General features: G+C 39.9%; 1 protein-coding gene across 1 annotated transcript in view; it reads left to right on the top strand.

Annotated features, from left to right (window-relative positions):
* The first annotated feature begins 187 nt into the window (after positions 1 to 187).
* gpr153 (G protein-coupled receptor 153) overlaps positions 188 to 12,966 on the top strand; it is a 45,190-nt gene continuing 32,411 nt past the window's right edge. Inside the window, exon 1 of the mRNA XM_023427538.2 lies at positions 188 to 627. The gene's annotated coding sequence lies outside the window, so the exon portion shown is untranslated. The remainder of the gene's footprint in view (positions 628 to 12,966) is intronic.

The following is a 12,966-nucleotide window of genomic DNA, read 5'->3' on the forward strand; positions in this document are numbered from 1 at the left end:
GAGAGAAGGGGACCTGTTTTTATTCAAAGCGAATGTGCAACATGAAGGAGCAGTTCTCGCTCTGTCAAAATGCCTGACCTCTTTTCCATGAATTATTTCTTATTGCGGTTCACTCCCACGGCCACGGAGAGCCTGACCCGCGAACGAGCCTGAGCTTGCCGGGAGCGCGCAGCAGTCATGCCTCATCCGTCGCTCGCCTCGCCAGTGTCGGAAAACAGGAGAAGAAATTCGTCTTTTCCGTAAAATCACTCGGGCTTTTAGCGCTCCTGCTGTCGCGCGACCGCCCACCGCGCGGTCAAGAAGGTGAAATTTTAACCAACTCGTCGATAATTTCTTCTTTTTGTTGTTTTTTTTTTCTCCTCCCCGCCGTTAATGAGACAAAGAGAGGGCAACAAGATACGAGAGGAGTACAGCTGTGGTGATGTGCCGTTTCAGGGCTCATCCTTCATTTCGCAGGTCATTGCTTTAACTTGATGCTGTCGACTCTTCCTGCCGCACGTTCAGTTTGGGGATGTAAATGCCGGGAAAAAGACACTTTAACGGAGCTGAACTGATGTGACTCAACCAGAGTGTTTTTCATTCCCCCGGAACAATGAGCCGTTAGGAGCCTACACGTCTTGTGGAAAGGTAAGAGAAGTCTCTCACAGCTGATTGTAATCGTGTCAAACTCACTGGTGATTAGCTCATTTGAACAGGTGTAAGAAAAAAACAACGAGGCTTCAGCCGAACAGGTGGTGTTCTGCAGCACGAGCAGCAGCGCGAGCAGCTCCACCGATGACAGGAAGAAGTGTGTAAATATAAATATTTGCATTAACATGTAACATTCCTGTGGTCCCACCGTGTAAACCTGACCTATTTTGAGGATTGCTTGATTAACCAGATCGCATGCGAGACAAATGCAGATGAAGAACCGAAAGGCTAAATTACAAATATGACATACTCTGGACTGTGTTACATTCTAATTTAACTGAGTGAGGAGAATCTTTTACTTTAAATCCGCGTGCTGGATTAAGACTGGTCATTACACAGAGCTGGAAGGTGTGGGATTACTGGATATGATCAAGATCAGACACTGCGTTAACACTGTTGGTGATAGATAGAAAAGCCCACCAGTAAAAGTAACTACTTAGTGCTGTATTTAGAGGCTGTTTTTGACTTTAGAATAGAATACGGAGTATCCTGCAATCACAAAATGTATCAAGCTGTTTTATCAAGATATAATAGATAGATGAGAATGCACGTGAGTTGCTGATTTTCAACCTAAATATCGAGATAAAAAGGGTAAAAATACTTTAAAATTCATCATCAAACAATCCACCTTGTATGTTTGGGTTTTAGACTACATATTGACACCATCCATTATAGTAGTATACACAGTAATGATGCACTTAAGATACTGGGTATACATTTACAACTCCCACATTAGGCCAAATGAATTTATGCTTCCAAATAATTTTCCAGCATGCATATGATCTTAATGGCTTTCAGATTGAGAAACTTCTTGCCTGCCCTAGAAACTACATTTCCCTCATTGTCCAGAAACTGTCCTGACATGAACTTGTGACTTGAATCAAAAGGAAATATGACAGTAATACCAGTTATACGATGGCATTTAGAAAAGGTGAAGCAATGCTTTAAATATCTCTCTGTTGTGTTTAATACAAGCTCGACTGTCAACGGCCTCTTTTCACAGGAACCTAATGGACAGAGAATGAGGAGACAGTCTGATCTTTACATTGTTTTCAATTTTATTTTAATAGGTCTTCCCAATTGAAAAATAGTATAAATAGAAGGAATAGAGGAGAGGGTAGATTGTATGCAGTCAGAGGGTGGCCATGGAAGACAATCCATGACATTCACTGCTCAGAAAGAGGCTGTAGCCTACATGTGACAGTTGCTGCTACAACACAAAGCCTCGCTACAGATCTCAGTGTTTCACAGGGCATATGTGACATTTTGTTTGTCACACGTTTGGCTCTGTCATTTTGTGACCGCATTGGCCCGTGTTCACACTGTTCTGCTTCTCCCACAACACACTGAAAACGGTCTGCTTTCCTCCTCACAGTATTATATGATAATATGGCATTAAGGCCAATGAGGAGGACATTTAAAAATGATTAGTCCCTTGCACTGGTTTCAATTTAATAATTAATTTTGTGTTTCATTTTTAATGTATGGCATTATTCCACCTCCTTAAAATGCATGTCTGTTTCAGAGACAAACTCTAAGCCCTCTGCCATATGGTGCCCAGTGATCCAGCTACAGTCATAACTGGAGGTAGCTTAACATAAACAGGAAGAGAGCCTCTAGGGTTACAATTGTGATGGAAAATTCAACTACTTACTCTGTGACAAGCCGGCTGCTCAGCCAGGAGAAGTGCTTAAAATGTGGCTCAAGAACATCAAACAGCATTATGGATCCCGGCTTGTGACCCTTTAATATCTCTAACCATATTAGTAAATTTGTGGGTAGGCATCCTATTGACACAGATTGCACCTGTACAGCTGGTAATCCTACGTATTTACTGCAGCTTTGTGTTACAGGACAATCAAGTGCAGGGAGAACGTTGTGGAAATCACAGTAGATATGACATATCATTGCTGGAAGCTTGCTGTTCTCTAATGGCACTCAGAATTTAAGAAAATAACGTTAAGGTTATTGTAGTTTAATGTGTCCTCACAGGCCCAACAGAATAATGGACGCTTTCTATGTCAAATGAAGTAGTGTGAACCGACTTTTTTTTTTGAACAGATCAGCAAACTACAACAATTTTGGAAGTTGCTCTAATCAGCTTCAAGTATAGGTTTAAAATGTTTAAACTGTGGAACCAGATACCCATTGAGGACGTCTTAATGGTTTTCCTTTTTATGTTTACTGTGGAGAGAAGAGCACAGCAGACAACATTTAACTGCACTGCAAAAGCCAATTAGAGCTGTTTGAGATTTCCTCAGAGTACCTCTGAGCATAATACCACTGATATTAATTGATGAGTATTTAATGAGTGATACTTAAGCTTATGCTATTTGAGATCCGAGATCATGCTGCATCAGTCTGACATGGACTAGGGTATGCAGCATTGTGACATCTCCTAATCATACTGGATTGATTAATAGCTGATGGATGCTTTCCTCACCTTCCCATTGCGCTGATGTTTAAAGTTTTTTTTTTATACTAAAACTATACTTTTCTTAATATCTTACTTTACAGGATAAACATTTTTTCTTTGTAAAAATGACTTGGTGCTAGGGAAACTATTCATTTCATTCACGGAAAGTATAGAGTTTCACCTATTGGCACATTGATCAAGGAGGTTTGATGTGGAACCTACAGCAGGAGGATATTGAATCAATAGAGAAACTGTATTAGTTTACCTCTCTTGACAGGAAGATCAGAGGTCAAGGTCATAGATCACCTCTAGAGCTTTCTATTTTCTGATGACCGGAGTTTCAATTGTTCAGTTCAGTGACTTAAGTGGAACAGGGCTGACACAGGGCCTGGAATCTAGGTCCTCTGGTCGGAGAGCAGGCTACCAGCTCACCATGCCTCCCTGCTGTGCATTAGTGAATGCTGTGATTAAATGGAAGGGGCATTTGCACACAACGTGTTGTTGTTGTTGTTGTTTCAGTCCTGGTGTACGAGCGCTTGTGCATATTTGCTGTCTGGTGTTACATGCTGTAAGTGGATACTTTACAATGACAGCAGCTAAGGAGAGTTACTCACTAAGGGAAGATCATTACATACTAGCCTGTATTGAAATGTAAGTTGTCATTTGGCACCAAATTCAGTCATCCTACTCAAATAACACCAAACTGTGTCTCCAAGAAAATGTTTCATTCATAGTTGAAAATAGGGCTGCTTGATGATGGCAAAAATCATAATCATGACAATTTTGATCAATATTGAGATCATGATTATTCAACATGATTTCTCATTGACAAAAAGCGTTGTGTCTATCTAGTTATTCCCGTTATACACGATATAAGTTAAAGATATTCGAGCGTGGGATACATATAGGAAGGATGAAATTTTGTAAATCAAAAATAAAATTCTGATTCAATTTAATTGCCCAGCCCTAGTTGAAGATACATCAGTTACTGCAAACTGGACTTCCGGCAGCCGAAATAAACTGAAGCACAATGGTGACATGGATATAAAACTCCAACATGTAATCAGTGAGTATTATTATCCATTCACCAAGGTTTGAAAAATTGGACGGGTCATTCTATGAAGCCCATGGGAGTGTATACGCTTGAAAATGTCACGTTGTCTTTAGAGCGTCATAACTCTGCGACCATTTGAGACATGCCGCTTTTTCTCATTAAATTAGAGAATCAGCGCTTTCTAACAAGCCCATGTCGTCTGTGTGAGTCACTCATTTCGATCAATACACTGACATTATTAGATAGAAAATATTTTTAGAGAAGTCTTACGGTTTGCCTGGCTCACTGCCGCCTTCTCTCTGTGTGTTTTACGATCCATTCTCATCTGCCATCTTTGCTAGTGATGTCTAGAGTCACGTCGCCGTATTGGGCTCTAGTGGGTGCTGTCACAGCCAATCAGATTCTGATTCAGAGGCTTGGCTATCACTTGTTACATACCAAAACAAATGAGAGCAATACTGAATTATTCTGAACTCACAGTGAGGAGAAGTTTATGGTAGTGACAGAAAACAGACAGAAGGATGTGGCCAGTCGGATATTTAGTGCAGCAGAGGCTTTGGAGCAGATTTTTCAAGGAGCAGACCAAAAAGGCCCTTAAATAATGCTCCAAAGAATGAGCAGAACTCAGAGAGGAACTTCAAATCACCTCTAGAACAATCCAAACAGATGTTACAGCTTTCTGTGTTGAAGTTTTCTTTCGTTATTATGGTTTACAGTGATTTTATGTATAAAATAAGGAAAAATTCAAGGTCTGTTTTAAAATTTTATTAGGCAAAAACCAAAGGTATAAAAAAAAAAAATGGAAATCTTAATGTGATTGGTGACATAGATATAAAACTCTTTCCCAGCATGTGACCACTGAGTACTTTCATCCATCCACAGAGGTTTGAAAAAGCGGACGGGCCATTAACCTCTTGTTGGAGATGTAGCTCAAGTATTTTTTTAAATGAGGCTGGTTTGGCTTTTGGGCGAATGAATCGGCAGTTCACCACTCCTCACTGGGGGGGCACTATTGTAGTGATTTGCTAGGTCAACTGTAGATGACTACTGACCACACCAGCAAAATGACTCAAAATGGACTCAACTCTTAGTTACTTGTTGCTGTCCATTGATTACAAGAGCAGAACCAGAAGTAAACACACTATCGCAGTAGAAGAGAAATTCGAGCTTTCCTGTCAGTCACGTATGTCCTGTCTCTGTATTTTCAACCTATAGTGCAATATATTTCCCATCCACCATTACTACAGACTATAAGAGAGTATTATATAGGTGATATTATATAGGGAATAGTGGGTGAGCGAATGAGGCAGTGATATTGGGCACAGCTTAGGTCTCAGTCAAGATTGCCTTATGATGATGTCATTACTGTAAAGCAGCTGACTCGGGAGAATATCGAGACATGTAGTGAAATTCAATGTGCCATTATCCTGTAATTAACATTTTCTGATACTTACCTTGATGTAAGAAATGAGTGGCTCACATGAGAAGAAGTGCTAGTAGACCAGCACTGCAGTGCCAGTTTTATGGTTCAGAATGGTTTAAGTGACTATCTCACAATAAAAATGTTGTTTTATTTTTATGATTATGAGGGAAACATGCAGTTACTGTGATCCAAACCTATTTCATCTTTTTCAGTGAATGCTTTCTTCAAGACTGATGCAGTTGCTATGCAACATACACAATAAGAGATCCAGTCTGGTTCCAGGACATTGAAGCGGAGTATCTAACGTGATAGTGGTTTACTAGTGGCTGATCTGATGAAGTGATGATGAGGATATGTCAGTTATTGGTGACACAGTACGCCCTCTAGATGTTATGTAAATAACAGATGGAATTTGTGGTTCAAAGGGACTTTGACTGCGGAGGGAAGGCCATTTTCTTGGCTGGAAGCTGAACAGGTCACTACTGGCTTTATAAAGTTTCTAATACTGCACTTTGCCTCTTCCTTTGGATGTAGAGCCTGGAGTGAACACACTGCTAGCGGTAACAGGAATCTTACTAGATCTTAATTAAGCATTGGCCCATTTTTGGTTTTGATGAGTTTGCAAGGCATTTTGAAAGGAGCCACATAAAGGCTAATAAAATCGATAGGCAGACAGTTAAGTAGTCTAATCAGGTCATAAAGCAGAGGCGCTTCTGGTACTGACTCTCTGCCAATCTGTAGTAGGAAAGACAAACTGTCAGTATGCATGAAAAAAGATTTTTACTTTATTATTTTTGATGTTTTCCTTTAATGGCTCTGTTATCAGTGTTTGTGACAAAGTAACCCCTCCCAGTAAAAATCTTTGCAGGGTAATTCAGAAAAACCCAAAGGCATGACTGAACTGTCACCTCTTCTTCCTTTCTTCCAGGAATACTCATTTGTAAAAACGTTAAACCAACAGTTCTAGAGAAGTCACAAATATCAGCCACCTGCGTTTTGAAGAGGTATGTTGTCAGAGGTATCTTAGCCTTTCTGCAAGACAGTGTGTTAAAGCTGGTCCTGCTGATCATTTGTCAGGCAGGGAGGAACCTCTCCTGGACTCATTGATAACTAGATAATGAGCGCTCGCTGGAGATGAGTAAGATTGATAGTGTTTTGTCCTCTGAGGGCCATTTTAATCCCTCATGGGGTGAAGGAGAGCTCTTCACCTGCACAGTGTAGGTAACACCGTGCGCCACATGTAAACTGGCTGAAACTATGATAAAATATACAATGAAATAGTTGCAAGGTTTTGCATTATATTTCATACACATTTGAATTTATACTGATATTGAACTATTCTGATAAAATTATAAAAATGAAATTTTGAATTATCGGTTGTTAGAATAGACATATGTTTTCATTCTAATATTCAACTTAACTGCTGATAAATTCTCAGGGAAATGCTTCTGGTAATTTATCTTGTGTGTGTGTGTGTGTGTGTGTCTGTGTGTGTGTGTGTGTGTGTGTGTGTGTGTGTGTGTGTGTGTGTGCGCGCACACACACACACAATATATTCATATAAAGTGTGTTAGGGTCCCTTTTAGAGTACATATGTCCAGGATTCAGTAACATAAACACTAACAGACAGTAATGTTAGATCAGTAAACATAGCTCAAACAGATAATAACAGGATGGTTAAAAAAAAAAAGAAATGTAATTTAAACAACAATAAATCAGACAGCAGTGCCGTAACCTTAGATGTTTTGTCATTTCTTTAAAGTGGGACGAGGACATGAATGACTGCCCCTGACATTTCCTGTACAAAAGCTGTAGAGGACTGTATTAGTACTGGGCAGCTCTCTAACATGAATGTTTATGACTGTGTAAATGTGAAGCAGGGTGCTGCCTCAAAAAGCATACCTGCTGACTTGATTTTTAAAGTAAAGCACCTGTCATGGGTGAGCTTTGGGATGTAATATTAAACACAGAGGTTGTGCTCTTGGGAAAGCTGTGCCGCCTCCTGGGGCAGAGTATTTTCTTCTCTGACAGCTCCAGGGATGAGTGGCCGGTCTGGCAATAAGACCCCATGCATCACACCTGTCAGCACCCCTGTCTACTCTAGCTCCTGCCAATTTAAAGCTGGGAGATGTGGGTCAGCACCACACATGAACGCCAGCTTTCGCTCTCTACCACACCCAACACACTGACTGACATTGTGCTGATGAGCATGGTTGGAGAGTGCCTTGAAAATCGTTGTGTTACTTGGAACAGGTTTCTGTGTAATTACTGGTTTGATCTCATTCATACACACTGTCATCCTTCTTGGCCTTTGTTTTAGCGGATGGATCTGTCTTCATGTCTGCCAAAATCTGTCTAGGCACACTTGTCTCTTCCCCTCTGTATCTCAGCTGATTATAGTTTGAGATGAAGAATGAAAAAAATCTTTGTTCCCAAAATGTGACTAATGTGCAAAGTGATAAGTTTGTCATCCAGGAGAAGACTAGCGCTGTGCCTAGAAATGAAAAAGGTAATTCTGACAAATCTGTATTGAAACACAAAAACAGTAAAAGCATACAAGGAAGCTATTAGCAGTCATTTTTATCCTCTAATGTTCTGCAGCTTGTTGATAGAGGATGCAGATCTGATCTATGATACTGTTTTGTTTATTTACCTTCTTGTTACTGTTTTATTTCCTGACAGAATTTTTGAAAAACTTAATCTGATTTATTTCACTTTAAAGGAAAACCTCAGTAAAACATTAGTGGTACACTATATTAGGAACTGAAGCATTTGGAAGAATGTACCTTTGACATCACAGTTTCTTACACCCAAAGGCATCATTCAAATTTTAGGCTAAATTGATTTTTAAGGATAACCATATTATTATTTATATTTAGTTATTATTGTTGAAGAAACAAGCATTTGTTTCTTGTTCCAAAACTGATCGCTCCACCAAATTTCATTAGGTAAAAATATGAATGATTTTCCACACCTTTGCTCTAAAGCAGTTCTTCAAGTTTGAATGTAAACTGTTCTTGTATGCCAGGGGAAGCAATTATTAAAATGCATGACGCATCTTCCTTGTATCAACACCTCAGTGAATCTGTGCTCTGTTAACAATCACTATCTTGATGTCAGAGCTTAAGTCTTTTCAGCATGTGTGTAATTGTTGGTGCTGATTTCCCTTGTGTAGAGGACACATTTGGCTTGGAGGCCCAGGGGATTGTGGGTGATTGAGCTGTTAGTTCCACTATGGTTAGGAAGCCTGTCAGTCAAGTGTTTAAATAAAAGCAGTGCTGCAACTACTACCACTATTATTACTTCTACGACAACCACTAAACCACGACTACTATTTCTGCTAGCACTATAAGTAATAGCGCCATCCATACATTACTACTCTTACTGGAAATAATACTTCCTTAAAGCTATTATCAGTGCTCAGACAATGTGTAACATTTTGTGATTTCTGTAAATAACTCATTCTTTTCAGATTTAACTAGTAATTTCCTGTTGACGGTGTTTTACTGTAAGCAGGGCTTTCTTGTGGTAAAGACAGCTTGGTGCTTCTCACATAAGCCGATTATGATCCAGAGTCCTTCAGCTAAAAACAACCAAGAAACCAGCAGTTGAATTCATATTCTTTGAATATTGATTTACTAATGAGGGTTAGTAATGAGCTAATTGCAGAAATTTTACTGAGTGTGCTCATTAGGGTCACTTTGAGTCTGAACAAAATCTTCTTAGTTGTTACTGCCAGTATTTACAGTTCTCTCTCACACTGTTGTACCAAAATCTACAAAGAGCTGTTTGGCTTTAAGCCTGCAGACTTGTATTAAAGAGGATACATCAGTTTTCACATCATGGTTGTTTGGATCTTCATTATCTGTATGAAAACCATAAACCAACAAATTAAACTTCACAAACAGACCTGCTCACATTTGGATGGGAGATACTAGAAAGCCAGACAATTGTCAAAAATATTTTACAGCCAAGTCAAAGGCAGATATCAACCTCCTCTCCTTTTTATTTTCAATTTTCTTGTATTTTTGAACCTATTCCTTAAGTCCATTTCCAAACAGAAGAAGATGAAGAAGAAGAACAGAAGCTTTAACTCATTCTCATCCTCAGTTTTCTCCTCTAACAGGAAGAGTATAGTAGTTGCTGCCAATGGTAACAACTCATAATAAATAAACTTTCTGAAGTGAAGCTTAACTTCCATCCATCCATCCATTTTCTTCCACTTATCCTCTAGTAGGGTCACAGGGGGGCTGGAGCCTATCCCAGCATCTTTTCGGGCGAGAGGCGGGGTACGCCCTTGACAGGTCGCCAGTCCATCGCAGGGCAAACACATAGAGACAGACAACCATTCACACTCACAGCCACACCTATGGTCAATTTAGAGTATCCAATCAGCCTAGTCCCCATTTTGCATGTCTTTGGACTGTGGGAGGAAGCCGGAGTGTGAAGCTTAACTTCATTTTGGTAATCCAATCCACTGATCAAGCGGCAACCTCTGAAGCCAATATGGAAGTGCTACAAACTGCACTTCTTTGAATGGAAGAGCAGAGCTTCAGAATCCTACAGGTAACATCACGGAGACTGTGTCCATCTTTATATATATAGTCTTTGCTTTAATTCAATCCAGTGTCCTAGGAAGGACATTCACTGGATGATTCAGCAACAGTGACCAATGCCATTGTTCAGAGCCAGTGTTGGAAGCAGTGTGTCATTTATGTAGCAAAGCAGATCGTGGTGGATAGGCACGTAACGAGTCCAACTTCCATGTCAGAGTTTGAATTAGCATTTGCCTTTTTATGAGCTTTATCCACATAGTTTCTCTAACTATAACTGTAGTTGCCATGTGTATAAAACTTGCTCAAATATTGCCACAGGGTTTTTTGCAGAGTTGTGCAATACTGATGTCGTTGTCTGGCAGGAGGATTTATTTAATTGGTGTGGACCACTTTCCCAGAAATTGTTCCCCTCTGTATATCTCAGTTGTTTTCTGCTATCAAAGCTTTTTCTTTCTTTTTCCAGCCAACTCACACAAGAAAGGAACGTGTTGAAGTTTAAAATGTGATACTCACATTTCAAATGGATGTTCATGTCATAAAACAAGATTGTCTGGATCTAATTCATAGTCTAGGCTGGTGTTGTACTTGAGGTTGTTTTGCAGAGTTTACCACATTGTAGACATAATAAACTGTGTCTGCATTTTGCATTTCTGATCTGTGAATATGCACTGTGAAAAAATCATTTTGAAGGCAGTGGAGCACAGCACAGTGCATTTTAATCGACTTTCCTGCCTGCTTTGGCCTGGTTAGGTGCTGCTGGAGGACACTGGCTGATTTAATTGAATTTTAGTCAGAACGATGAAGAATTCCTCCATAAATACCATCCGTGTATTGTATGTTTCAAATCTCCTCACAGCACATAGAGAAACTGCGGTTGCTTGTAAACATCCTGGAATAACCTTGTTAGACCTTATTGCCATTACTTGTATTTAATTGAAAGCCATTGTCCCTCTTGAGCGTCATGAGTCACCCAAGCAGAAAGGGCCTAGAGTTTATTTCCATTGCTTTCTGCCTGTGTTAGTAAATTACACGCTCAAAACACAGCTTGGTGGATGAAAGGGGGAATTGTTTTCTAATTTTGTGTCTACGATAAAACATGACTTGTCTTGATTATGGAGCAGATTGTTGGCCTGCTGGTCCTCTGTAGTGTCTTTGAGAGACTCTGTGAGAGACACAAGAAAGCAAAGTTTAACATTAAACCATAGCACATTTGTGAAACCAAATAAATGATAGCAGAACAGAAAAAACAGTAAAGACATTGATGAACAAATGTTCACTAGGAGTCAAGGATACATTGATTAGATTTTGCTGGTCAAAGGTCAATGTCACGGTATACTCATAAAACATGATTTTGGCCTTGTGAACGCAATATCTTGAGAACTCCTCAAGAGAATCCCTTCAAATTTGGCACAAATTTTCACGAACTGATTACAATTTGGTGGTCAAAGGTCAAAGGTCAAGGTCAGTGTGACCTCACAAACACTTGATCCAGCCACTCCCTGAGACTTCACACAGCAATTATGACAAAATGTCACACAAATGGTTCATATTCTCTCTGACTCTAGATAAACAGGGATGTACCCTGGAACTAGTGGTGGAGGCAGACAACCAGGAGGTGGTGATTCTAGCCTACAGCTCGCTTTGATAAGGCTTTCTCTTCGTCATGAATTAGGTCATCTCCAGTCAGAGAAACTGAATGCTAAGGGTTTTTTCTCCCTGACATACAAAAGGGACTCTATACGTCCATTAAACATTTGGTTACTTAAATATCACAAACTGTGCCTGTGGGTAATATTGTAGGAACACATTCCTGGTGCTTCAAAATGTATGACGTATTTATTTAGCAACAAATATGGCAACGTTACCTGAACTTTGTAGTGGTTAAGTTAGGGAGAACCCATAATGTAAAATTGTAAATGTTAGTACTGATGATTGCACTTTTTTGTTTTGATTTCAGCTTATAGATTCTTCACAGAGACCTTTAGACTTGTTAAGCCACAAATAGCACATGTGTAAATTACAATTACATTAACAATGCCATTCCATTAAGTGTCCCGGTATGTTAGTGAGTGAGTGTGAACAATCCTGCAGTCCTGGTTCTGGATCACCTAAATGAAACGCAGAAATGATTAACATTACTTGGTATTACATGGATGGTAAAATCTGGTGCTGGATGAGTAACATGCAGTGGGTTTTTAGATATTTTTCACTGAAAATAACTGCCTGCTGTGGCTGCCACTGAAATTATGAGAGGGATGACAGTTAACCAAAACAGTGAAGATGTGGGCAGGAAGGCCAAAACAATGAGCTGAGAGTTTCTGTAAAGCCTGTGTAGTGCTTCACACTTGGGTGATGCTTCTCTGTGGGTTCATCACTGAGCGACCTCTTTCACATACATGTAGTCATGCAATGACTGCCTGTTTATACTGAGGGGAAGATGGAGAGGAGAGGTGGGATCATCAACAGAGAGGTAAAGTTGTGTTTCAGCAAGTCATACCACAGGCTGTGAGGGAGGTAGCGATTTACTCTGTTTGAATTCTGACTGCCTGAGAGTCACACAAATGGGACAACTGTGACCAAAGTTCACTTGAAACTTAACTCTTCATTAAGAAACATTACTGCTTTACCTGTAAATATTCATTGGTCCTGCTTTGACTTGACCTGCATCTGTCTTTGCTGCTTCTAAAAAAAAAAAAATGGCACCAGTTTACTTATGGACTTGAGATGGATTTGATTCAAGCGTTGGTGGATTGTGTGGCACTGTTGCCATGTTTAGTGTTTGACTCAGCCGAGGTCTCAGTCCACAGTCAGCAGACGAACTGTGGCT

The sequence above is a fragment of the Seriola lalandi genome, unplaced genomic scaffold, assembly GCF_002814215.2.
Source record: "Seriola lalandi dorsalis isolate HSWRI2012SDOR001 ecotype SW California unplaced genomic scaffold, Sedor1 jcf7180002054861, whole genome shotgun sequence".
Classification (NCBI taxonomy): domain Eukaryota; kingdom Metazoa; phylum Chordata; class Actinopteri; order Carangiformes; family Carangidae; genus Seriola; species Seriola lalandi.